Here is a 27,924-nt window from a genome sequence, read left to right on the forward strand (position 1 = left end):
GAGGGTGGGGTGCAAGCAGGGTGACGGACAGAGCGCAAGGAGGGAGGGACAGGGGGGGGCCGCTGAAAGGCAGCAGGCTGCAGAGTGAATGGGAAAGGGGTAAGGAGGGAGGAAGGGAGGGAGGCAGGGGCATTAGCGGCGGAGGCAGGTTGGGGGAGGTAGGGGGTTGTTGGGGGGCCTCCATTGGTTCAATGCAACGGCCGGAGCAGCTGTGAAAAGAGGTCTCCCCTTTTTCCCACGCCCAGTGCGACGCACAAACCCTGCTTCAGCCTGCCAGGGTCAAGTCACATTTCTAATATATACACCGGGGCCTGTGGACTCGCACAATGCATACGCACAGCTCATTTATTTTATGTATGCACACAGACAGACACACACTTGTATGCACACAGCGAGGAGACGGACTCTCAGACGGAGGCAGAGGTGGGGGCCGCTGCAGAGAGAGAGAGAAAGAGTATTATGACACTGATTTCTGTCTCGTTGGCACCATTGTTTCGACTTGGATGCTGCAAATTAACTAGCTGCAAGTAACATGCACAAACACACACACACACACACACACACACACACATTTCACTGCACCTTCTACATTTAACACTACACACATCATTTTCAGTTTATTGTGGGGGGACAAAATCTACAAAAAATAGCAGAGAAAATTGAAATTTGGATGAAAATTTTGCACTGGATTCTGGTCCAGTTGTTCCGTTAAGACACTCATGATTTCCCAGAATCCTTTTCACATGCTTGGACTAATATATCTGTTGGTGTCTGAACTGTAAACACCCATAACCGTGTCCTCCATCCACCCTCCCACCTCCTCATCTCAGCCCCTTTCTTCTCCTCACACGTTTACGTCTTTTACAAACTATAATCATATTCCAGGGAGGGGGGGGGATGTAAACGCTTTGTCCTGAGAGACCCCCACCCTGCTCCCCACCACCCACCACCCCAGTGCCAGATGCCCTGCTGCATTGTGTGGGTGCTGGGGGCAGACAGGCAGGCAGCCCCCTTTTCCTCTGTCTCCCTCGCTCTCTCTGCATCATGATGTCACCCTACTTGTCGGTCTGTCTGTCTGTCAAGGCCTTGACAGGAACTTGAGTGTGGGAAGGCAAAGTGAGGCGGTGGGGGGGGGGTGGGGGGAGGTAGAGGTTCAAGGAGGGGTTGAGGGTTTGGAGGGGATTTTGTTAAGGGGGGAGAGTTTGGGGGTGTTGGGAGGAGAGTGTCTGGCCTGGGAGGTCAGCAAGTGGACTTGAGCATGGGCTGAGTGTGTCTGTCTGTGTGTGTGTTTTTGGGGGGGTGGGAGCGGGATGGAGGCTCGCCTAGCAACTCTAAAGAGAAGTGGAATGTAGACGAGTCTGTTCGTCTGTGTCCTCCAATAATTCTGTCGCTCTAACTACTCGCTTAGCCGCACAGAAAGTTTGCACTTCTCTCTATTTCTTCATTATGATTTCTGTCAAGTACCTCCACTCTGATGAACAGCTGCGGTGAGGTCAGGACAGTCTGAAGCTGCTATAGCCAAACTGTTGCAAGGCAGCGTAACGCATGGTGTAATATCCAGGATATTAAACATAAAAGGGAAAGTTATTCATCTTTCCTTTGTGATTTCTTTTGACATTCAAGGGTAATTTTAGTTCAAAAACACAGACGCACTCCTGAACCTGTTTCAGGGTTCCTTCCTGCAGGGTTAAAATAAGTCTTATTCGGTTTTATATTGCTCCATGTAGTCTGGTTTGTGTAGATAAAGACCCTTTTTATAATAAGAAAGACTACATGAATTTAAGTGAACATTAGACAAGCTTAAAGATTATCTTGAGGATTGTTTGAATAAAACGTTCTGCTTTGTTATATTATATCCGTGATGATATTCAGTCACGACCACAAGTGTGATATTGCTTTTATACAACAGTTACACAAGCTGCAAATAGTAATAAACAGTAACAATCAACAACAGATCATTTTTTTGCTCCACCAACTCAACTAGTTCCACAACTTTACTAAAACTGGACTTTTGTTGCCAGGCAACCCAAACATTCTCCTGCACTCTGGGTCTATATGTTACCGCAGATCAGCTGTTTTTATCATGTACATTTATTCATTTTAATTTATCATCAACCAGTGAACTAAGAGTCTGCCGAGTGATTCAGAGGCACCAGCTCGATTAATGTCAGCATACACGGTCTGCTGTAATGTTAATTAACAGTATTCAGAACGCCTGGCTGAGGCGGAGTGATACACAGAGTGAAAAGTCCCAGTGATGTTGTTCTCTATATCGGCATCAGATTACTTGGTCGGAACTAACTGTTGTATAAAATAGATTTATAACACTTTACATTATCATTATTATTTACTGTATGTTATAATATAATTATAATTTGTGTCTAAGGAGGTTTCTCAAAAAAATTACATCTGCTCATTTTAAGTTTCCTTCCTTCAAATTGAAAACATCCCTCTAGCATCAAACTCTGCACATACGTCATTCTGCACACCAAAGAAATATAAGAATACAACAGCAACCAAAAGACACTTTTGAATGGAGGACTTTAAGACATTGGAAGACTCCCTAGTGTAACGTAGCAGTTTATTCACTCCCTCTAATTACATCCTCTTTACAAATCTGGTCGTGGTCATCAGCCAAGACTACAATCAATGTAACAATCCATGTGTGGTTATTTTAAGGCCTACATCGGCATACGATAACTTTTATAAAAAGCAATTATGTGATGTTTACATCCTGGCTAAAGACAACTAGAACCTTTTTCAGCTATCAAACATTTACTAGGACAAAAACTCACACCTTTGTCATTCATCCTCTCTCTATTTGGACTCCTGCCTTTGTATTTCTTCCACCCCTTTGCTCTTCCCATCTCTTGCTTTAATAGTCCTCCCTCTGACTCTCTCTCTCTCTCTTTGGCTGCGTGAAGGGCTGATAGTATTGGGAGACAATGGGAAAGACTCACTTAATTAGCTGGACGAGAAGATGCATTGTGGCAATTACTGAGCACAAAGGGAGGGGAAGGTATGGCTCTGTAATGTGCTGCTAGTGTGTGTTTGCCTGGCTGTTGTAGCCTGGAGTGCAGGCAGGCCTTTATGGGGGAGAGTGAAAGCAGTAACAATGGAAGACAGGATGTACTCCACATGTACAGCCATTTCCAGTCCTTTTACACACAGGGACAATAGCTGCTACAGTCTCTTAAAAGCTGGAGATGCAGAAAGTATATGGCCTCTATGGATGGAGTCTGGAGATTAAAATGTACAGCTCTGGTGGCTTTGTGCAAACGTACTATCCGGATGTATATGTCTACGTATGTATAGTTTTGTAGTGAATATGTTGATACCACTGTCTAATAAGGTGCCTTTATAAAGATCTGTTTTTGTATTTGGTTAATTCACTAAAGAGTTTTAGTTCAGTTATAAATAAATAAATAAATAAGAACAACTGGGACCACAACTTAGTATATTTTCTTGATTTGAACTGTTCATTTGGTCTGTAAAATCTTAGAAAATAGGGATAAATAGGCGTCTGCGGTAATTATCCAATCATTAGCAACTTAGCACCGGTAGGCTAACTAGATTCAACCAGCATAATCAAGCTCTGGATTCCTCCACATGGAGTACGAAATGAGGCAAAAGTGTTATGGAGTTAAGTTAGTAGCTATATATTAAACGTGTATAAAAGTTATTTCAACACTATTTCAATTTATTTTCATTTAAAACACATTCAAAACACACAAATTTCTGTTTTTGCCATGTCGACTTTGTAATCCCGTTAGCTCCCGGTGCTGTAGCTAGCAGTAGCTGGCAGCTTATGGTAACGTAGAGGGTGGCGGCTGCAATGGCGTTAGCAACAATCAAGTTTGTTGACAGTGAGGAAAACACAAAACAGCACTGCGGTATATTGTAAAAAGGAGACATTGTAGCGGCTTGGACCCAGAAACAGTTTAATGCGGAGATGTGACATCACCACTTAACAATCAGATAGCGCCATCGTCTGGGTAAAATACCAGACAGACCTCTCTCTGCATTTTATGCTGGTATATTGGTCACACTGGTATATAGGACGCAGCCCACTTTTTAGATGAAAAACATTTATTAAAAGTGCGTCTTATACACTAAATTTAGTAAATACTATTTTGTATTATTAATTTTCCAAAAGGTCAAAACGCATATCATGGTGCTATGTTAGCCTGCTAAGCTAGCTAGCTGGCTCGCTACAGCAGAAAAAATCTGCCACTGACAGTTACTTGTTTATTTCAGTTGGGAAAATCTGACCACAAATGAAAGGCCTGCTCTTAAATCAAGGCCCCATTATTTTAGAACTTTATTAGAGTTATGAGTGCTTAATCTGCCACAGTTTTTTTTTTTTAAAGACCATGTTTTTGGCCTTTACCTTAATTTGCTGCTGTGTCGAGGACTGAGCCTCTGTAAGCCGGTGCCAAAACTGTTAGCATTGTGTGTTAGCTTATGCCTGGCAACATGGAGAAACTTGATGGGCATAGCATTGGACATTTGGACGGGGTGAGTCAAACAGAAGTTAGGACGTTTGTAACACTTAGAAAGTCATGGTTTTCTTCCCCCGCACGAAAAGTCATCCTATTAGATGTAGTCACAAACAGTCCTTGAATAGCAGGCCTGAAGTTCATGAGTTAGTCACAGAGATGATGATTCATGTCCTTGGTTAAGTCATTTTATTATCCTACAGGACAAAGGAAACCAACAAATATTCACATTTAAGAAGCTCTCTGGTATTAAAAACCTAAACCGTCAATTAATTCTAGTTTTATTTTCTTAATTGACTAATTGTTTCAGCTGTAAAACTTGTGTGCTTCCAGGTTGTGAAAAATATCTGGTTGTGTTTTAAGCAGCTGTGGCTGTAGCTACCTGCTCGACCAATTACCTTTTTGAAAAAGGCTGCAGTGCTTCTGACACGACATTGTTCTCCTGTTAAAGGCTTTAATGAATCATAAATGAAAGCGCATGTTTGACTTTGTTAGGTAACACTCGGTGACTAATTTTCTAATTCCCTCTCCTCTCGTCCATTCATCCATCCTCTTCATTTCTATTCCTGATTGTCTTGTTGCTGTGTACCAAACAGGACATGTTGCTTTCTATTTCTGACTGGCTATGAGTGGGCCGCTGCTTGGTGCCACTGCATGATTTGTGTGTGTGTCTGTGTGTGTGTGCGTGTAGAGTTGAGCCTGGCAGAGAGCATCCTCCTCTAGTGGAGTGGCCTGAGGGGATTTCTTTCATGAAGTCAGATAACATCCCGGCGACCCCCTCTTCCCTTTTTTATAAGAGTTCTTTAACCTTGATAAATGAAGTAGAGGCGGGAAGGGAGGGAGGAAGGGAGGCAGAGAGGGAGGAAAAAGTTGTGGGCCGTGTTGGGGGATGAGGGTGTGATGGAGGGAGGCCAGATAGAGAGAGAGGGAGAGAGAGGGAGAGACACCAACTCCCTGGCCGGCTTGCTCTCAGGATCAATAACGTTCGGAGAGCTGCTGAGCACTCCTGTCTGGCAGCTCCACCATAGGGGATGGAGGGAACGTAGGGAGGGAGGGGGAGGAGGGAAGCAAGAAAAAGAGAGTTGAGAAAGCCTCTCTATCTCCGTCTTGTCACCCTTTTTTTGCGAAGAGAGGGAATTGAGGCGGACGGTGATGTAAAGATGGAAGGATGAAGGGATGGAGAGGAGCACAGATTGAGGGGACTTTGCACCTATATCCAGCTGAAACATGCCACCCACAAACCTGCCCGCATGCCCGCCAGGAAAACACACACACACACACACACACTTTGAGGTCTCCTTTTGCGGAGCCACAAGGTTACAGAGTGTCGATACAAACGCGCACAGCACCTCCGACAAATGGGATTTGGCATGTTCAATCAACAGTGCTGCCAAATCCCTGTTGTTAAGTATTGCAGAGCCATATCAGTCTGCGGCGGGCCTGAGCTGTGCTACCTGGGCTAACGCTAACTGTCCCCTAAATATCCTCTATTAAAGTCCTCTCTAATACAATTATCTGCCGCAGCCGTCTTTGGATGTGAATAGGTGCGTGTGCTGTGGCATAAATAGGCAACACAGAGGGAGTTTTTTCACACTGTGCACCTGTGAGCGCTTTCCCCCTCTCCTCTTTCTTCCCCTTCTTCTCGACTCCCCTGCTCGGCGGTTTAAGTCGCCGGCTTCCCTCCTCTGGCCATCTCTCCTGGCCCGTCTTCCTGTGTCCTCTGTTAGACCTGATCCTTTCATCTTCCCTCCTCTAATCCTGTGCTAGAGAAGCCTTCTCCTCACCCCTCCGCTGCTTTCCCTTTGCTGTCTTTTTAACTCCATGCCTCTTCTTATTTTAGCGTGTCCCCGTCCTCCTGTGCACCTCTTTCTTCTCCTCTCACTTTCTCCTCTTTATCCCCACCCTTGCCGCTTTCTCCGTCTTCTTCTTCACCCTCTCCCTCCTCTCCTACTTCTGTCCTTAATTAAGTTAGTGATCAGTTGACTGCCCCTATCATTGGTAGAGAGCAGGTTGGTCCTCCCATCTCAGGAGGGGGCAACATTGTCTGTGATGGTTGACCAGTGTAATCCCCCCACCAGGGACAAAGGGCAGTACCCTCGCTACCTCAGCCACCCCTGAAGGGCATTAGCCCCCTGATGAGAGCCGCGCCCTGGCCTGCCCCGGCCTGCCCGACACCCCGGCATCACACGGCTGGTTCTCTCCTTATCAGAGGAGGCCAGTTTGACTCCACACTGCTGAGAGTGAAGTCAGATGACCAGGTGTAGCTAATCCTGGACGTCACAGTATCATCCAAAGTTCATTGAGGATTGAGGTGTGCACCTGTAGGCCTTGATTCATATATCCTCAACCCGTCACACACACACGCACACGCTCATAAGCACACATGCATTTTTTTTTATTTTTTTTTTTACAAAGATCAGGAAGTCCTTTAAACCTCCAGACCACCCCACATACATTCTCTCTTTCCTCTCCCTCTTCCTCTTATTCTCTCACACACACACATTCACACAGGGAACGAGTAGGTAAGGTTGCCATGGGAACGGTTGGTCAGAGTTTACCAGAGGGGAAACAAACAAAGTACTGTTTATGAAAGCAGGTCGTTCGGTGCAGAAGGAGCAGTGATACTGTGCCTGTGTGAGTGTGAAAATGTGGGCTGTGTGTCATGTGATTAGAAACATGTGTGAAGCTGCACGTTTCCTCCCTTTTATATATTTCTCTTTTCCACAAATGTTTTACCGCTAACACGTTTCTGCTGTCTTTGTAATGCTCAGTTGGTGGTAAACGCTCAGTGACTGCAGCTTCCAGAGGAATGTGAAGTCTATGAACCCATATGGAGACATAGCGTTGCCTTTTATATGTGATGTTTGCGACTTCATTACACTCATTTCAGTGAGCTAGATTCCCTCGTTTAACAGAACTGAGCATGCTAACATCATTTGCTCGATTTAAGAGCTGTGACTAACCATCATTTAAAATGATTAAACGGCTAATTATATATCAAATTTGTCTATAATAACTCAAAAACTTTACTTCTTACTACTTTTTTCAGACAAGGGCAGGCAGACCATTAAAGATATAATCTCGAAGATTTTCATGTAAATAAGTCTATCGCTGAATGAGGTAACACAATGATGATTGAGCCTGTGGCCCACTGATGAAAGCCTTTGCGTTTGCAGTATATAGTATTATCATACACTGGGTGTCTGTGGCGACATTCGAGGAAAATATCACAAGCAGCGACCAGTTAGTGACACATTTTCCGTCACCCAGCAGTGATTGGTCTGCCAGAGAGGGTAGGCGGAGCTAAGCAGCTGCTTTTCCGGTCTCTGCAAGCGTTGCGAATAAACAGTAATCTACTATGGCTGAACAAACAAAGAAAAGATCGATGGTTTATCAAATCATATCAAATTTTATCTGTATGGCACCAAATCATGACCAAAGTTATCTCGAGACACTTTACAGAAAAAGCAGGTCTAGACCGTACTCTTTATGTTAGAGAGAGAGAGGCCCAACATGAATCACCATGAGTAGCACTTAGCAACATTCGGCACATTGGCAAGGAAAAGGAAAGGCAGACTCATGTTGAACAGCCATCTGCCTCGACTGGATGGGCTGAAAAAATGGGATAGAAGGACACAACTTCAAAAATAAGTGAAAATCCGGGGCGCTGTTTTAGCTGAGTTGGTAGAGCAGGCGCCCCATATACAGAGGCTGCAGTCCTCCTTGCACTGATCGCACGTTCGACCCTTGATCTGCCGATCCCTTTGGTGCATGTCATCCCCCACTCACTACTCCCTACATTTCCTGTCTCACTTCATCTGTCCTATATAATAAAGGCAAAAAGCCAGAAAAATAATCTTTAAAAAGAATACAAAGAAAAAGAAACTAATTCAACACTCAGATGAAGGCAAACAGTCTAAAAAGGAAAGCGACCGTCTGCGAGGAAAATCAAGAGTTACAACCGTGGACGTCGCACATGCAACACTATCACTATCACTGTAAGATTTACTTCAACAACGACCTGATTATCAAAACAGTTTTTTTTGTTGACAGCTTAATCTATTAACTGAATCATAGTTTCCGCTCTGTATGACATCAAATTTGAGCTACGCAGTCTTTTGCTTCCTCTCAGGTATATTGCAGTCTAGGTCTTTTTAATAGTGCAGAGATGACACAGAGTTTAACTTTCAGCCATGCATGATATATGTAATGTAATATATTTGCACGTTCGACATTACCAAAGAAGAAGAAAAAAAATGTCTAACGTGAACAGGTCATTTCATTGATTAGTAAATGAAACAAAGCTAATGCCATATTACCCTCAGTTTTCTTACATGTGTGACGATAGACTCTTTTAGTTAATCATCTAATTTTACTCTTTTTCTACTTCACCCAACTGGAGAATCTGCTCCACCACATGTTTCATTTTGAGCAGTTAATTTAGGGATAATTCAGTAAAGATTTGCTCTACATTTGGATGTAGACCTGCCTTGTATCTGTGTCTGAGTCACAGCCTGCACTCCCCTGTGACTTCTGTGCTGGTTCACATCTCTCAGTTTTTTCCTCCCTTCGAATTATAAACTGGATCTCCTCTCCTCTGCTCTCCTCTGCTCCGGAAAAGTAGGTCTCGTGGTAGCTGGATGTCACCTCATCCGAGTCACAAACAGCAGCATCCTCCACAGTTCTCATTTTCTGTCATTCTCCTTCCCCGCTCCTATCTGCTCTCCCTCTTTTGATGCGTATGAACAAAATGCATCTAAACTCTAAAGCAGCACACGGACCTGCTGTGTTTTCTCCCATAAAAATGCCATCATGGCTTCCTCGCTCCGTCTGTGTCCCCCCTCTCCTTTAATGCCCCTTTAGCCCTGCATCGGCTGCTTGAGTAATATTTATCGCACATCCTCTTGTAGTCTCAGTTTTATGTTTTCCCCCTGAAACAAACAAGTCCAATGCCATGGGGCAAAAACACCCCCCGCCAACGCCACCACCTCCTCCCCACCTTCTCCGCCCCCTGTTCCCTCTGCCGCTCGCTCCTTCAGCGCTGACACATAGACAAACGTACTGTTCTCTCTTTCTTTGCCTTTCACCTCTCAAACCTCCCTCCATCCATCGTGCCGGACGGGTACAATGCAGGCGCTCTGTCCTGCGGCAGGGAGAAAGCAGCCCTGAACTAACAATATCACCGAGGCTGCCTGAATGCCGCCGAGCCCCATTGTGCTCTGTCAGAGGGGAGTTAACACCCATGTCTGAGCCCAATGAATAGTATTATTGTGTCTGAGACATGCACCGCACCCCCGGTCCCCATCCATGTCCCCCGAACTTAACTCACCCCCCTCTCCAAAACTTGCCGCTCTTGTCCCAACTGTGTAACCCCCCAACGCCACTCTCGCACCCCCTTTGCTCCTTCCTTAACAGACAGCTCTTCCTTGCAAAGCCTTCCCGGCCCACCGACTCTAAACCTCTACACTTTACTTCTCTATTCCCCTGGCAGTCGGCCTGTGGGCTTTAGTCTCTTTTTCAGAGAGAGGTGGACAGAAGGGCTGTCACAGCTCCGTGGTAACTGCGGCAGCGGGGATATTTTTTAGGTGGTGTGGTTGGCGCAGCGCGCTGCAGTGTGGGCTGGTAGTGGGGGTTGAATTTGGCCACGGCTCTTTCTCTGTTGAGGAACACAATGGGACCATGAATCCTCAAAGAAATGTCCCCCCAACTGCTATTATCATAAGAAGAGGGCTGCTGAACACATTTGAATAATTCTGGATGATACAAAAGCTGAGATGTTTTCTTTGACAAAGTTTCTATAGGGCACCACCGGTCCGGCCAAAACATTTCCATTCCTTCACTCTCACTGTGCCGCAAACAGGGAAGGGTGCTTTGAAACATCCCAGCAGTTTTAAATGTTCCTCTTGTTATTTAAGGGCAAATAAATATGAAGCTCAGCGGGCCTGAGGGAGAGTAAAGGAGGCTGGCTGTTGAAGAGAAACTTTTCCTGTAAATATTTCTAATGTATTCTATTGACGCAGAGGTGATTTTTATAATGGGCCCACTCTCGCTATATTTTGCTATCTGCAGCACATCACAATCTAATAGCTGAGAGTACCTTTGGCAGCCAGTATCTCTCTGCCTGACACACTTAACTCTCAGGCCTCCAATCCCTGCAGTTTGTGCTCTCCAAGGTTAGCAGGTTCACATTACCAGCTGAGAGAGGATGCCAGATTCCTCACCCCCAACTTCTCACTGATCAAAGCGCAGGATTGACATTCAGAGTGGGTAAAATGCTGAAAGTTGAGATTAACTTGTTTTTTCTCCATCTCTGTCTCTGCTTGTTTGTGTACAGCAGGAAGAAGAAGAAGAAGAAGAGGAGGAGTAGGAGGAGGCAGTGGAGGAGGAAAAAGAGAAGCAGAGTGGGTGGAATGATGGAAGGAAGGAGAGAAGGTTGGAAGCAGTTCGAGGAGGTGGTTCGAAGCGGGTGAACCCAGAGCAGGTGAACACAGCTGTGGATCGCCATGGGCTCTCTGGCTGCCTCCCTCCTGTGGCCCCGGCGCTGCATACAGGGGTCCCGGGGAGCCAGCAGGGGCCAGCCAAAGCTGCGGCAGAGTGGGCAGGCTAGGCCAGCCGAGCCAGGAGAGAGGCAGGTGAGGCGGGTGAGCCGAGCGCTCATCCCCGCCGGCTAGGAGCCTCCGCGGCAGAGCGGAGCAGCGCGGAGCAGCAGAAATCAATACAGAGGAGAGAGGCTAGCAGAGGTTGCCCAGCACCGCCTGCAGGCCTCGGAGCCCAGGGACCAACCACCACCACTGCTCCCAGCTCCTCTCTCCATCTCTCTTTCTATCTTCCTCCAACAGTCCCAGCACCAGCCGGGGCCAGGGCCCTAACCCTGCAACCGCCCCACACGCAGTGTGTGTGTCAGGAGGTGCACGTGTGTGTGTGGAATAGAGAGAAAAAGGGAGAGGGAAGAGACAGAGAGAGAGAGAGTCTTTGTGTGTGGTTCGCCCGGAGGGGGTTTTGCTGCATCCAACACCGCTTGATAAAAGTTTGTCAGAGAGACACGGAGACTGTGAGGGAGGGAGCGAAACGGAAGAAGAGTAAAACAGGACGTCGAAGGTCTCTTTTCTTCCAGCTCCCTCCTTCCTATTACTCATCCCACCTTAACTTTGAATAAGGATCCAACAGAGACGACACGTTTCTGCTCAGTCCCACTTCCAAGCACCCAGCGCACAATATTCCGAACATCTCATGAGCCAGGATGAAAGGACAATTTGAACTTTTTCTCCCATCCGCTGTATCAGACACAACCGGTCTTTTCACCTTAGATTTTCTTACCCTCACTACAGCAGCTCCCATCAGAGGATATGGCAGCGCAGTATTGATCTATAAGGTGGAAGAGAGGAAGGCGGGCCCGGGCTTTCATACCTCTCTCTCCCCATGTGTGTGGAAATAGCACCTGAAGTCCACTTACGGCTGTGCAGCAGGGATCCCATGGCAGCTGCAGTGAATGGCTGCTAATTGAATGAGAGATGAAAAGGACAGTAGTTGTGCGTGTTCGGTGCCCCCCCCCCACCCCCACCCCCCGTCTGATACTACGTGTTTTTTTTCCTCTGACTTTTTTTGTCCTCTACGTTTACAAAAGTCCTCCCTCACACAAAGCTCTTTAGATGTTTTAACGAAATTGGCAGTGACTTGAGAAAAACGGAAACATCCTCAGGAATGAACAAAATCAGAGGTGAACCCCTTCAGAGGAAAACAGAGAGAAGACGGTAGAAACATCCGATGGTGCCAGAAAACATGTACTGTACAACTTTGTCGACTTGGGAGGACGTTACAGGATAGATGGACTGTTTTCACACCCCTTGGTGAGTATAGTCTTTCCATTTAACTGATTGTTTTGTGCTAAATTAAATCAATTATGTGATTCCCAGAGCCGTATTGAGCTAAGCGAGGAGAATAACAGATATAGGAAACATTCCCCTTCCTGGTAACGGTGTCATGATAAGATAGCATCCCTGCTCAGAGGTGCGTGTGTGTTTGTAAAGTGAACACAGACGCGTTATGTTGCAGTTGATCTCCTCGGCTCTCAACAGGAGCCGTGTGCTGTGATCATACTGTCACTGACTGTTGGAGGAGTTCGTTGTTGTTGCCTGTACCAGGAAAGAGTATTAAAGCGCAACTCCCCCTCGCCTGCCAATCTGCTGGCACACAGAGAGAGACTGGCGCCTCTCTCCGCCTCAGCCTGGCAGCGACCCATGCTTACAAAATGGCCGATTCCTGTCTGCCAGCTGTCTCCCTCAGCCAAGATGGCGCTCGGTCGCTTTTTAATGCCCGCTGTGTGCCATCTGCCCTCTAATTGTTAACGGCTATGCAAATATCCTGTAATTGCATTTGCATGTGCTTGATACTTAACCCCTCCCCCTCGGTTGTAAATAATAGCGCTAGCGTAAAAGGAAAAAAGGAAATAGAATTGAGCGCGTTAGCTGATTGAATACACAGCAGGAACAATTAGCCCTGTTGTTGCCCTCCTCTTTACTTTCCTTTAAGCTCACCTAATGCAAATCACTGATGCCCTGCTCCTGCTTTTGATGCTAGCTGAAAAATAGCGCGTCACCCCATCCTTTTTCTCCCAGCGGCTCATTCGGAGACGCTCATGTGTCTTCTCATTGTGCCATATGTGACATCTGTGGTTGGCTGCATTACCAGGGTACCCTGCCTCCTCTGACAGGCAGAGCCCACACTGTAAAAAGGAGAGCAGGAGCGAGGGAGAGGCATAACATAATGACCTCATTAGCATGCTCAGCACTCCCTGCTATAGGCCCTGGTGCGCTGCTGCGCCGTGGGACCCACGGGTGTACGCCCTTCTCACAGCACTCAGCATGCAACATTGTGTTCTCCCCACACAATGCGGCGCTTCATACAGGCTTTATTACGCCTTGTCAAAGCGCGGGGGGATCAGGGGTATCAGTGCAGGAGCAGCAGGATACGGGCGGTGTACGTGGAGCAGGAGATGTATCGGTGCTTTATGGTCTTAATGTGGTGTTAGCTGTGCTGATGGAGCCTCCGTTGCTGCCGTTGTGCGTTGACATGTGTGTTTATGTTTGTATGTGTGTGTCTGGGCTCTATGGTTGTGTGTGTTCGTGCAATTGTCCGTTTCATTGTGAACTCCCGAGGCATCCGTGGTCGTTTTCAGCTGTCAGTGCTAATTATTGGAGAGAGCGATTTGGGGAATTGTGTGTGTCCTGGAAACAGGCCATCATCCGCTCTGAAGACCTGCTGTACAGTATCTGTTGGTCTGTGGTTGTGTAGCCTTGAACTTCACAGCAAAGACTGGAGATACACAGACCCTCAAAAGTCGTCCGACAAAGTGTCGTTAGTTCTAAATAGTAGCTAACCATACGGCTAATTACAGGCTAAATTTTGCCCTTGAAATATGTGTCAAGAAATAAATGATCTTTCTAAGTCGGCTGAGAACCACTGGTGTTGTTTAGGCATCCAGGAAAGGATTGTTTGCTGCTGTTATCGTCCTTGCTATCAGACTCAGGCAGTTTTAATCAGGTATCCGTCTAATCGACCCACAGTGACACTGATGAGGCTGAGGTAGAGAGCATGTTAGCCTTAGCCAAGGCTAGCTGGAATTAGCCCGGAGAGGCAGCAGACTTTATACATGTGTTAGGGAAAATAGCAGAAAAAGGACAGACAGGCAGGTTTTAATCTGCTCTTATAGTAACAATAGGTCGACAATTCATCTATTTATTTTATTTTTTTAAAAACGTATTTGAATAATTATTTCCCTACATCTTTTGAGAGTTAACAAGCTAATTTTCAGAGAGAGTAAGAAACAAGAAGTCAAGAAGAGTGTGAAAGAGGCAGCGGAAAATGAGCCACAGGGTTAAACACATTTTAAACCTGTCATATAATCTTGCATGTGGATGTGTGTAGGTGCTTTAGAAAGCTGAAGCTCTCCGGGGGGGAGGGAGAGGGATTGAGGAACAGGACAGGGAGGTGGGTGTTGAGTCTTTCTAGTGAGAGAGAGTAGTTTGTCTGGATCATGGGGGATCAAACTGGGTGGAGCTGTTGTATTCATCATTTGCATATTCAAATCAAGCAAGGGGGGACCATATGTTTCATGTTTTATGAAGCAGCAGATGAACATAACACCCAAGCACGTATGCTAGTCAGCCGCTATAACAGCTAATGCACACATACCACATGAAAACACACACGTTTACATGCTAATCCATAACACATGGTCTATTCAGTAATATACAGGGGGGGAAAAAAGGACACACATCCCAGCACCCTCCCCTGCAGAGAGCTTTTACGTGTATAATGCTTACAGGCCCATGTGTCACCACGTCAATGCAGTTATGCACAATTCAATGCAAAGAGAACAGGAAGGATGGTATACTGAACCTTGATATAGGAGGATGTATTGTATGTGCATTAATATAGCAGTGTGTGTATGTGTTTGAGACACTTTATAAGAGAAGAACTGATTGAATATATATTTGCATTTTTATAAGCTTGAAGGCTTAAAATCTGCAACAGTTAGATGACTCATACGCCGGTCATTTTTAATTAAATGATTTTCATAAATTACATAAATGATGGGCCTTTACTACATTAAAAAATCGTATGAGTCTGTCTAAACTATAAATGATAATAAGAGAAAGTCAACAAAATTTCATAATAGACAAAAAAATATTCTTATTTGATTACTGCATAATTTAAAGCATTCAAAGCAACGACCAACTCGAACCTCGCCCACTAGAAAGAACTAAAGTAAAAGAAATACTATTTGTCCTCGACACTTAGAGTTAGATAGTTTAATAAAATAATCCAAACCAGGTATATAGGGTTCTATTTCCTGGTATTGTTAGTGTGGACTGTTCATTTGTGTGATTGTCGTCCAGCCCGCTGCAGCTTTTCTCATTCAGACTGCCCTCTGCTTTTTATTTGCTTAGGTATTGATTGGATGTGTTCCACCCACTGAAGTAATAGTTGCTGAAAGCATTTACAGCCATCGCTCAATTCATCCCGGCCCACGTCTTTCTCTTTCTCTTTGTTGAAACCAAACAAATAAGTAATCAGCTCTTTCTCGAAACACCAACTGATTTCAAAGTAAAATTTGTAATGGGTGTGTTGACGCCTTTTACACACAGAACAATGAGTTAATTGGTCAGATTCAGTGTTTTCAGGAAACTTAGATTTATATTTTTTAGCTATATGATACAAAAAGAGAGCAGCTATGTTTGTTATGTGGAAGGGCATTTTATTTTGAAGGATTGGATAAAATTGCTAAGCACAAATGATCACAACAGTTTTTTGAATGCCCCTTTTTTTCCATATTATTCACATTTTAATGGAATAAATGTTTTTTAATATAATTAAAGCTGAGGATAAAGATAAATTACATGTTTTAACTGTTTATATCTTATATGCTTCGATATACATTTGTTAAACAGGTTGCATTCATGCAATCAAATGATATTTCTTTTAGCGCCTCTGTACATAAAAACAACTATTATATTTTTCTACATGCAGTCAACCAAACTAAATCCAGTGCATTGCTACTCAGACAAATTCCTTGCGTGAACCTCCCCTCCTTAGGAAGTAATTCCTGAGTCAAGTGCTGCTGCTGTTTCCTCAGAGCTGCAACGCTGAGCCCCAAGTCTGATTATAGACTCGAGGAAAAACAGTCAGGCATTTATCCAAGTCACTGATTATGTCATTTCAACAGGCTGCAAACACTCAGGCGGGTTAGACAGCTCTGAGGGGAGAATTATGAAGCTGGAGTGGGATGGAGGCTGTATGAAAAGGAAATGAAAATGGAGTAGTGCTGTATGTGTGATTAAACTGCCTGCTCGCCGGCAAAAGGCCACGCGGCTGCAGCACAGGCCTGAGATTTGGCCGTAATGAAAATGGGAAGGTGGAGGGGTTTGAACCCCCTGAATGACTTGTATGAGCATGCACACACACTCACACATACATTATATAGAGTATGTATGTGCTCAGGCTGAATGAGCAGGCCGTTGAGAGAGACTACAGAGAGGATGAATATAGTTCGGAAAGAAGAAAAACTTCAACTGGAACTAAAACATTCAGATTCATGTTTAGCACGTAATTCACACAAGCCACCGATAATCCTGCTGTTGTTGTCGCCTTAGAAACAGACAGACAGGTCTATGGGTACATAAATATTAAATTGCACCATTCAGATGCAGAGGCAGCACCCAGTCATCAAGCGTGGGAACGGGCTAAACGATCAGGCGATGAGGGGTCCGTGTAGAAGAGGGGGGTTGCGGTTTGTTCATGGCTAGACGCCCCAGCTGCACCGACTTCCATTCAGAAACAGGTTAGCAAGGACCTCAGGGGTCAAGGTCAGGGGTGTGTGTGTGTGTGTGCATGTGTGTTTGTGCGGTTCATGTGCAGCTCATCCCCGGCCGGCCGGCTGCCCGGCTGACTGTCTGTGAGCTGCCTCCGTGTTTGCTTATGTTATAAGCTGCTTCTTATTGCTTCGCTCCAGGGACGAGTTGAGCTGAGAAGCAGGGAGACCCACCCCCCCCCCACCCCCCTTTTAGTCAGCCTCTAGCCGGTCTCCAGTCGGCCCTGAGCCAAATCGAGCCAGAAATCAGTCCTGCAGCCCCGTCAACCCCCTGGTCAAACAACCCCCAGCCAAACACAGTCAAACCAAGTCAGACACTTTGACAGCCCCCCCCCCCCCTGTCTGTCTCAGTCTGCTGCCTCCTGTAATTTAACATGGCGGGTAGGGGTTCATCGTATGTGTGCACGCCACAATCCCAAACGTACCTGCTTTTAATCCTAATCTGAATGTTTAAATTCTGATTCAGAGCGTTGATCTTTTAGTCCCTGCAATTTGCTAATTTCCTACGTAGCTTCGCCATGTGTCACATTTTCTTGATGAGGCCGGCCCGTCAATAGCAATCCTCTTTACTGGTGAAATGCAGCCGGTCACTGTATCATTGCCATTTCATCAAATCATGTGAGAGGCGAGTGCTTGAGCTTGCGGCACGTTGGAAATAAACAGTGTAAGCCCTTTAAGAGGAGGGACTGCAGCACATGAGGAGAGGAGAGGAGAAAAGGAGGAAGAGGAGGAGAGCAAAAAGGGGAGAAATGGAGAGGAGCGGAGACAGAAGCTAACCCACCCTGCGGTAGCCTGCCTCCATTCTTCATCGGGGACTTATGCTTCATTAGACCGTCTGAAAGAAAGACCCGCTTTCCCTCATCACCTCAATAGACCGGTCCCCCTTCTCTCCCATAGCCTGGAGGGTTCTCCAATAAAACCCACCTCCCTTACCCCCTGTTTTCCTCCTCATTTCTACCTCCGTCTCCTAATCATCTCAACTCGCGCTGAAATCAAGCTTAGTAACGGCAGTTTTGTGAGCCCCTCTGGTCCCCCCCCCCCCCTCCTCCTCCTCCCTGCCTCCTCCGCCTCCTATCATCCTCCGATCCCCACCAGCTCCCCTTCTCTGCTCATTCACTCACCTTGGTCAGACACACCACCCACCCACTGCTTAAATCCCTATCAGCATGTCAAGTAAATGTCTGCCCAGCTGGGGTTGACACACATACACACACACGCTGAAATATAAATGCACTGCACACACAATCTTTTGCTTGCTTCTGGGGTTTAGCCTTCCTCCCTGCTGACCCTTTTCACCCGTGTTTTGCTCTCTTCCCCTTCTCGCCGCCTCTCTTTCCCCCTCTGCCTCTCCTCAGGCACTGATCTGACAGGATGGTTTGGCTAGCTGACTATATCTGCAAGAGGTTTATCACAGGGCTCCACCGACGCCTCTCTCTCTGTTGCCTACCTGTTTTGTATTTTCAAAATTAAAGTGCTTTCTCCAAAAAAGCAGCGCCGTACCTTAGGCCATGTTCACCTTTACATCCCATCTATTTGATTAAAAGTTTACTGGAATCCTATCCTCTGGATTTGTTACAGTAAAATCTGGTCAGTTTATCTCCTAATAAAATCTGCCGCTGAAATATCTGTGCCGTGCGTTATGAAATAAGGTCTCATATCTGCAGTATTTTGAAGTCACTCTACTATCAAATATCCTTGCAGGTTTTTTTTCCGAAGGGAAGCAAAAAAAAAAATCACCCTGGAACATTTTTCAGCACAAGTTCTGCCTTTCCTACATTTTTAGATGCATTCTTTTGCTACCAGAATTTTTAACATAAGCAGCAGGATGGTGATTAAGACGTTAAATATAGTGATCAGATTTTCCTCTTTTGTGTTTCTCTCATGAGTTTATTTCAGCGTCTCAGTTAGGGAAATGTGATTTCCTTGTTCGTCTAAATTGTCACAAACTTCTTGATCAAATCTCCTCTCAGCCGAAGTCTCAGGGGTTGTGGCGGTTATTTGTGCAATTTGTGTTTATTCTACCTTCATAGCGCTACTTTTATCCTTCATATTATCCCCCTGCAGGCGTCTCTGGTTCATATACACTGCTGATGTCGTTAACATAATGGCGAGTCTAAAAAAGCTCCCCCTGTCTCTTCAGTGGCCGCTTCATCCCCCTCCCATAACATTTCAATCATTACTCTGATTTTGGGGGACAATGACGCGCACGGTGCATTCTCAGCGGCGCCTCTGTCAACGTTGCGCCATCTTTATGTAAATGTATTCAGATGCATTCTCAGCCCCCTTGCACCGTCCTCTCTGCTGGGTGGTGGCGGCTGTTCAGTCACATTTTTCCCCTGTAGCCGGCTAGCATGCAGAAAAAAAAAAAAAAGAAAAAACATGCAACACGGCTGGTGGAGCACACGGCGAGGTGGACCCCTGCCAACGCGCCTCAGAAACCCCTATTAAACCCTATGTTTATATTGGGGCTGTGATTTACAAATGTGCCTTTTCTTGCCTTTAGGCATGTGCACCCCCTATGCTCGTTCTGCTTTTTCATCAGGCGCGCAGCAGACAGCGCTAGACTTGCGAGGACGGGGTCCTTGCTGCATGTGCGCGGCGAGATGGGAAGGGGAGGGGAGCAGGAGAGCGAGAAGAGGAGGTGTGTGTGTGCATTTTCATCTTAGTGGGTGCTCTTCTTTGGAGCTCGGCGCTGTGCTCATATTGAGATATTTCCTGAGCCCGTTGACACAATTATGCACACGCACACACACACGCGCGCACACACACACACACACACACAGTTCCTTTGTGTACCGCCGTGCTCCTCAGCTCTGGTTCATCTCTAATGTTCTGAACTTGACTCTCAGCAAGTTCATTGTTATTCATTTCACTGTCATCCTGAGCGCCCTGAGAGACTGACTAAGTCTCCGGCCCAGGTTTCCAAAGTACGACTGTGTTTGTCACACACACACACACACACACACACACACACACACACACACACATTGCCACACAAACCTATTGTTCCAGCAGCACGATGTCTGTAGTCCTCTGGGTAAACGTGTGTGCTGACTGTATCTGAGGACACGGTGAGACGCTGCAGTTTGTCAATGACCTGGTTCCCCTTTTTTCCAACTACTGCAAAGTTCAGTTCTCAGGTGATTGGATGCAGCGAGAGCAGACGTAGCCACAGAGGCGCTACAGTGGGACTTTATTGTCCTTATTTTGGCAAGGTGTTGGGGTAGATCTAAAATATTAAAATCAGATTTTCTGAACTAAATATAAAAATAAAACTGGAGCTTCTTTGGTTCTTGCTGTCAGTATTTTAAAGTTTCCCATGGAAACAAAAAACAACCTCTTCAGCCTCTTTTTTTCTCCTCTTATTCTGTTGCCTTTTTTTTTACTTTCTCCTTCTGGCGCAAGAAAACCAGGGGCTGCAGTTTGCTTAGCTGAGTCCATAAAGAGGCGTTTTAAAAAGCTGTGTTAACAGAGCAACAAAGCTTTAAATGTGCCCCCCTCTGTGAAGGGGTGGTTCCCATAGGGATGTAGCGTGGCGCTCCATTGGTAGGCCTCTATCCGGCCTCTGATTCAGCCCAACGCTCAGTCACGGCCACTTATGGTAGGAGGGAAAATCACACAATTCAGCCCGGGCCTGATCCAATGACATGTTTTTTTAATGAGGTGGCTCTATGTCTTTGTTTGGGCACCAAATTCAAGTCCAGACCTGCGCGAGGCATGCTGAATAAGATGCGGGGCCACGGCCCGGGCACAACTTAGAAAAAGGCACAAAGAGCTTGGCTTCTGTTTAGCGGTGAATGGCTCTTTGCTCTGCTCCCGTCCCCACCAGAACATCACAAGTAGCAAGCATGCAGAATTTACTTAAAAGTGTAATTTCTTATTGCTTCTGACAGTTCTCCTCGCAGTGTTTGGTGCTGTATCATCCGTATAAATCTTGTTTTCAGAACGTGGGGTGAAAGGTGTAAATGTGCTGAAGGACAAACTCAAAACTCTTGTTTATTTTTAACAGAGAAAAGCGACGGTCAAAAGAGGCTCCTGTTAGTCATTTCAAGCCCCTCCAGATATTTTTTTCCAGGGTCATACACAGAGAGATTTCTTTCTCTTTCATTTTCACCGGCCCCTGTGTCTTTTCCAGAAAAAAACGCCGCTCCATACATCACACATATATGTGCACGTGTCATACGCTGTGTGTACATCTGAGAGCAAGCCGGGCACTCGCTGGCTTGTATGTTCAGGGGTGAGGACTGTCATTAAACTGTCTGCCTGCATCACCAGACTCAACCATCACCCTGCCCGGCTGTCTGTTCTGCTTCTCGCTGGGCCCTCGAACTACACACACACAAACACACAAACACACACACACACAACCACACACAATGATTCACTTGGCTATCAGCCAGGATTCACATACACAAAGCATACTGTATGTTTCCTCAAAGTCAACACACAACTGGTGCAACATTTTGAATGCTGACATTAAACAGATATAATATTGAAGCTGAAATAGTTAACATTTGTATGCAAAATAATCACAAATCAAAAATATCATATTTTTTTACACAGTTGGGGACCCTTTTTTGTCTTTATTCAGACAACTTTGGGGGTCCCAACTCTTATTTTGGAACCACTTTGTGACATTAAATGTTGAAATCCGCGAGAATACATTTTATTTTCATGAAAATACAAATTTGAAAAATATATTTTTTTAATTCAACTGCCCATTATATGACCAATTTCACCAAATCGTAATATTGTCCAAACACCTCAGCATACTCGTCGAGCCCGATGAATCCGCCTGCTGAAGTACTCTTCTCGCCCCTCATTCAGCCGACCAATCAGCCAGCTCCTTGTCTCTGATTTAGTCCGGCTCTGTTCTTCGCTCACGTTCAAGGTTGCTGTAATGGGGAATTAGTATGCAGAGAAGCAGACAGACAGCCATGTGGATCTAATAGGTAGCCAGACTGGAGAAGAACACTGGAGTGGGGGGAAAGAGCATCTCTAGCTGAGGGGGGAGTTAAGCATGGCCTCACTCCTCCTCCCTTCCCTCTCCCCTTCACCGCCTCGTTCCCCATGCCCTGTCCCGAACCTTAATGGGACGTCAGACGGACAGCCTCGCCTGAATTGAGCGGGGAGAGCAGCCTCCACCCTCCTTGTTGTGTCGAGACTCCCCCCCCCGCCCCTTACCTTCCCCCATGGCCCTCTTGCTCCCACACTGCTATAGCACCCATAGCTGCTCCCCTTCATTCTAAAGGGGTATTGAAAGGGGTCCCAGACACCCTCCACTCTGCAGCCCCTTCAGCCTAACTCTGCATAAATTAGGCACGTCTCCCTGGTGTCTCGTCAGCCGGTTGGGGCACCCCTGCCCCCGGGTCTGCCGTCTCCCAATCTGCTGCGCCTTCTCCCCCTCGTGCTGTCACCTTCTGTCTCCCTCCACCTCCCCCATCTACTGTATTCTATTAATGCTCGGCTTATTTTGGCCAAACGTCATCAAGCTAACAGATCATTTTTTCAAATGTGCGCTTCCTTTGGAGCTTCTTTTCCGTCAATCCTCCACTTCCTGCTCTTTTTTTCCAACCTAAATCCCTTGACACGCTCAATCCCACTTACCTTTTTTATATTCTCCACGTTCTCTCCTTTCCTTATCCTTCAAGCACCGTGTTACCTACATCAACCAGGCCCTCTCCTCTCCTCCACAGCCAGGATATTGTTTACATCTGTCTTGCTAATCACTGGCAGAGCCTCTCTAGACCTCACAGATGTTGCAATAATACAGGGGATTAGCAGGCTTAACACTTGGGCTTATTTGGGGAGTTTTCCCGATGGCCTGGCAGCGGAGCCCGTCAGCTCGTCTGAATTTGACCTTTTTTCAGTTTCACTGTGTGCTGAGATCCTGCACACTCGCTTCTCTTTGATTTTTGTTGCAAGCGTTTGGCATTCTGATGTTGTTTTATCCAGATTGGTGCTCTGGGCTTTTACTTTCTGCGGCTACATCAGTGCTTTAGTTTAATGCAGAGCTAAGCTGTACTGTAGCGTGACGTACGCGAGGAAGTACGTTGATTTAGCAACAAACAATGCTCTTTTTGTAGCTGCTCTTTCACCTGAACGGATTTAAAACATTTTAACACTCATAAAATTACCTTTAAATACAATATATCCGTCACATATTGAAATATTAAAGCTATGATCGCTGCCTGTTTGATTCCATTTCCTGGTCTCCTTTATCCATGTAGCTAGCTAGCTCTGTGTTAGCTGCTTCTCTGCTCACCATGGTGACGCCTGAACCTCCCCAGTCTCCTCTGCTCCCCTCTTTAACTCAGCGCTGAAACATAATTAGATGGCCTCCTCAGACTCAGCATCTTTGCTGCCTCTGTCTGCGTCATGCCGTGCAACCCAGTCCTGTTTTATGACCAAGCAGATCCAGTCAGTGTGTGTGTGTGTGTGTGTGGGAGTGCGTGTGTTTGGGGTCAATGTATTTCTGTCTGGATCCTAATCCCAAAGGTGATATTAGTCTGGAAGGGGGCAACCCCTCCCCCCTATGTGTGTGTGTGTGTGTGTGTATGTTTGCGTGTTAATGTGTGTGTTTCTGCTGCAGGCGTTGGTTTCAGCCAGGAAGCCCAGACAGCCTCTACCTTGACCCTTGACCCATGACTGTCTGCTAGCTCAGGGGTCATGCACACCATAGATGCAGACAGCTGATAGACGCACAAACAAACGCACATGCACGCACACACATGCAGAAACGCACAGCCCCCCCCTCCTCGCCCTTGTAGTAAACCTTAACAGTTTGGGGTGTCTGGAAAGACGGTGACACAAGCAACGTCATCCTGGCAGGCTGTACGCAGAGAGGGCATATGATTTATACACGGATACATGCAGCTACACCTCTCTACGTATGATTTTAGATTTAGCAGGACATGCCTGTGTAATATTTCTGTTTAATGACACCTAGTATGAGTCTTCTTTTCACTAATCGCCCTTCTTCATGCGTTTATGTCTTCACAGATGCAGCCCGTGGAGATGAAAAACAGCTCATTGGATCTTACTCTAACAACGCACACACACTGTACACATGATATCTCTGGACATGTTTAGTCTCACCCACATGTGGGAAGTGTCCCCTCTACACCTGCAAGAACGGTCAGATATACTCACATCAGAGAGGCCGATTATCAGTTCTGTAGCCTGTGGTCTGTGTGGACGAGGACAGGTAAGTCTGAGCCGCTGCTAAAAGGTAAGTTTAGAGGTTGAATCAATTTAAGAGCTATCTAAAGTGTAAAATTGAGCTACTGAGCAATATTTTCCAAAGTTAGTTTTATTAGATATGATTTACTGTGTTTGAGACCAATTTTAGGTCGGAGATTGGATGGCACCCCGAGGGGTCCTTTCTTTTTACTGAGTCATTTATATTCAAGTATTTGACTGGAGAATAGTTTAAAAGAGTTCCTGGATGTTAAACTACTTTCCCCTTCTTTGTGGGATGTTATGTACACGTTCATTTTTTATTCAATATCTTTCATATAATGGAGGAAATTATGATCAAATTTTAAGTGATATTGCCAGAATGTCGAAAGTGTTGCCCTGATATGATAAACGTTTTCAATAAAGTTGAACAATTTGTCAAATGAGAATTTGTCTTTGTTGTTTTTTCCCTCTTCCGTTCAATCTGCCAGTAATGTTTGCATTATTGCTGAGATTAAAGCTGAACCTTAAAGGGAAAGGAAAGGTTAGGATGTTCTTTTTTATAATGCAAACAAATCCCGTAAAAAGACCAAAACCATCAACGAATGTACGACTGCCACCAGGATCCTCCTGTGTATTAAAAGTTTCATGTATCTTATCCTTGTGTTTTGGACCTCCATTGTTGTAAAAAAAATATATATATATATATATATATCAAAAACACATTAATGAGACACATCTTAGTGCAAGTAGTGACATGCTGCTTTACTACAACTAACATGGGCCCTTTAGTTTCACTTTAAGCCAATCCAGCGTACTGCCCCACAGCTGTAGGTGCTTACAAGAGATCCAAATGTGGATTCATGCTCAGCTGAAAATAGACCGTGATCATATGTTTGAGTGACACTTGCTAAAAACTACATCACTTAGCTATTTTTGCAATATTTGTCGTCTTTAAAAAAACTGACTTCATCCTTTTTTTAAGATTTACTTCTTCATCAGTTAAAGGATGATTCAGGACAGCCAGAGACGGGGTCAGGAAGTTTGACAATATAAACAGATGGTCTAACAAATTGTTGTTTTCATTCTTTATGGCATTTGTTGACCATTAGAAAAATATAGAATATTGCCAGCCATTGATGCTTCATGTAAAAGTATCATGAAAGATGTGGTACGAGAAGCTTTATGAGCCTGCACACTTGGATTACTCTGATTATTCCAGCAGTGGCTGAAGGGCTGGAAGGGGAACAGTTAAAGCTAGTGGCCTAAATCTGTGGTGTCAATTAGGTGCCTTTGTGTGTGAGCAGCAGGGGTGTTGAAGCGAGTTGCTGGAGCTGAAGCAAACTCTGAACAATGATACACATTCATAAGCACAACACACACACACACACACATACACACTGAACCTATGTTTTGTGGGGATCACACCTCCTTTTGTTTTCCCCCAACAGCCAGTGGAGGCGATGCCCCAGTGCCCCCAGTGTGCTCCACTGCTCTGGCTGAAATGGGCTCCCTGCTTGCCTCCCCACCTCCCCCCCCGCCACCTACACTGTCCCCTCGCTCGCTCGCTTGCTTGCTCTGGGTGCCCCGGCCTTCTGCCTCCCCCTGACTGGTCCTGACCTGAAATAAGGGCCAGGCGAGCCTCCATTGCCAGGCCAGCATGAAAGGAGATCTGTGTGTGTGTGTTTGCATGTGTGCACCGTGGCCCTGAAAGAAAGTAGGAGATTATCCCATTCTGTGTGTCCAGTCACCAGTGCAGTATTGACCATGGTGGGCCACCCAGGGAGCGTCCAGCCAGCCGTGAGATGGCCTGATATACATGCTTACTGGCCATGCTAGATTCCCCCACTCTCACCGGGGAGAAGGCCGAAACCCTACAGGCTGGACGCTTTCTAAAGACACTGGAGTCCGTGCGCCGAGTGACCCACAGATGCTCGCACACACACACACACATAAACACACACTCACACATTGCAGCCCGGCCTCTGTACAGCGAAAGGCATTGCCATCAGGTCGTTTTCTGTGTCCTGTGAGGCGAGGCGGAGGTCATTGGGAAGGTGGAAAACCTCTTTAATGGCGAGAATGATACCATAACACCTATAGATGGAGTTACGGATCATGTCACATACACTCTGTATACAGCGTACAAGTCTGCCAGCGAGGCCTGCTCACTGCTGATGGTAAATGTGAAGACGAGCGTGAAAATAATGTAGCTTGTGTTAAAAGAAAGAATTGCTCTTTTTAAATCCTTACTCGTCTGTATTTATTTACTACAGTTATTATGTTTATTACGTCCTTTTAATATCCCTTTGTTCACTGTAAAAATTAATTGTAGTCCATTTATTTTTCTTTTGTTTTTGCACTTTTGGTGCGTCCTATAAACCAAGCACTAAAGTAAATAATTAAACACATTAATATCAACACTTTTGCTGAATTTAAAGTTGACCTCATAAATACCTGGATAAATATTTAAGAACAAAGCCTCCCTTAGTTTAATAAAACTTCTCTAACCCGCCCACTACAATGATTTGTAGCTGCTCCCTGCGTTGTAAAAGCAGCCCATTGTGGACCTTAACAAACCCTCAGGGGTCAGCTAATTGTCTTTTAATTGCCCCGCTGTTTGTTTGTGCTCGGAGAGTCTCTAACATCCTGGCCGGTTCACAAACAAAGGCCTTTAACAGCAGGACGGAGCTGCACAGAGCTCACAGGCAGTAAAAGAGAAGTGGTGGGGAGGAGCAGGTATTGTTTTACTGCATGTAAACTATAATTGAAGAGCTACGGTGTCAAAATAAAACTGTGGAATAAATTACGTAATCCATTCTCTGTTTGTTTTGATTTTTTTTCCCTTTACAAGCTTAATGTGTTTGAATAAACAAGCTGGAATAAAACTAAAGTCTGCCTTAATAATGATCACATTACTTACTTTAAATGAAGAATGTGACTGTCATTAATATTTCTGTGATATGAACAATTCAACAGTTTATATTTTGCTATAATAAATGTGGGCCTTCAGGTTCTTTCAGTGTGTATTTTTTTCACACACACGTTCGCTGATTGGCTACATTCACGAGGCACATTACATAAACAGCACAGTGAGATGCATGGAGGAAATGAGGGTATATTAATCATACAGAAGATGTGGAAGAAGCAAATCGTTAGCACAATGAATGAGTTAATAATTATACAATAAAATGCTGTTATTTGCTCTAATGAGCAAAAAACTAATGTGCACAAATTGCATTCACATTAGCCTCATATTTTAATGTTAGTTTTATATGATTGTGTTTCTTTTTTTCTTCTAGGATTTGAGGCATCATATTTTCCCACTGCAGCTAAATATTATGACATCTTTTCAGATGTTAACATTAAAAATGAGAGTCTGGGGCTTTTTGTAAAGATACTGTGATGCACTCCAAAATACAGCACAGTTTAGCTCTCCAAATTAGGCTCATTGAATAGAATTATAATGCCGTCATTACACAGAATGAGCACATTAGTGTGTGTTCGAGTGTTCACGGCCCTCAGGATTTACAGATGTTTTATGCCGAGGCGTTACACAAACACAACAAGGACGTATTTTTGTTACACCGAACATATTATAAAATATATTCATATAAAACAGTCTGGGCTTTAATTGTACCTATTTATTTAACATTATTATGATGAAGAATCACTAAGAATTAATTATCACAGTGGGCTTAAAAGCCTCACCAAGCAATTAGCAGTGACCAGTCTTTGTTTATAGCTACAACAAAACATACAGTATACTCTGTGTCCTGTGTGAAATAACCCTGTATGACAACATGTGTTGTACGTAAAAAATAATAGCCCGCAGTGGAGATTATAATGTATTATTGCAAGTAAATATAGGTGTAT

General features: G+C 45.2%; 1 long non-coding RNA gene across 2 annotated transcripts in view; it reads left to right on the top strand.

The window, feature by feature from the left end:
• LOC138607508 (uncharacterized) overlaps positions 1–24,471 on the top strand; it is a 42,860-nt gene extending 18,389 nt beyond the window's left edge. For both annotated transcript variants that reach the window (XR_011309390.1, XR_011309389.1), the window contains exons 3-4: positions 10,834–12,346; positions 23,872–24,471. This is a non-coding gene — a long non-coding RNA (uncharacterized lncRNA). The remainder of the gene's footprint in view (positions 1–10,833; positions 12,347–23,871) is intronic.
• Positions 24,472–27,924: the final 3,453 nt, after the last annotated feature.

Source organism: Semicossyphus pulcher, unplaced genomic scaffold (assembly GCF_022749685.1).
Source record: "Semicossyphus pulcher isolate SPU_LCO1_2020_fin unplaced genomic scaffold, fSemPul1.0.p SCAF_4, whole genome shotgun sequence".
NCBI classification, from domain to species: Eukaryota; Metazoa; Chordata; class Actinopteri; order Labriformes; family Labridae; genus Semicossyphus; species Semicossyphus pulcher.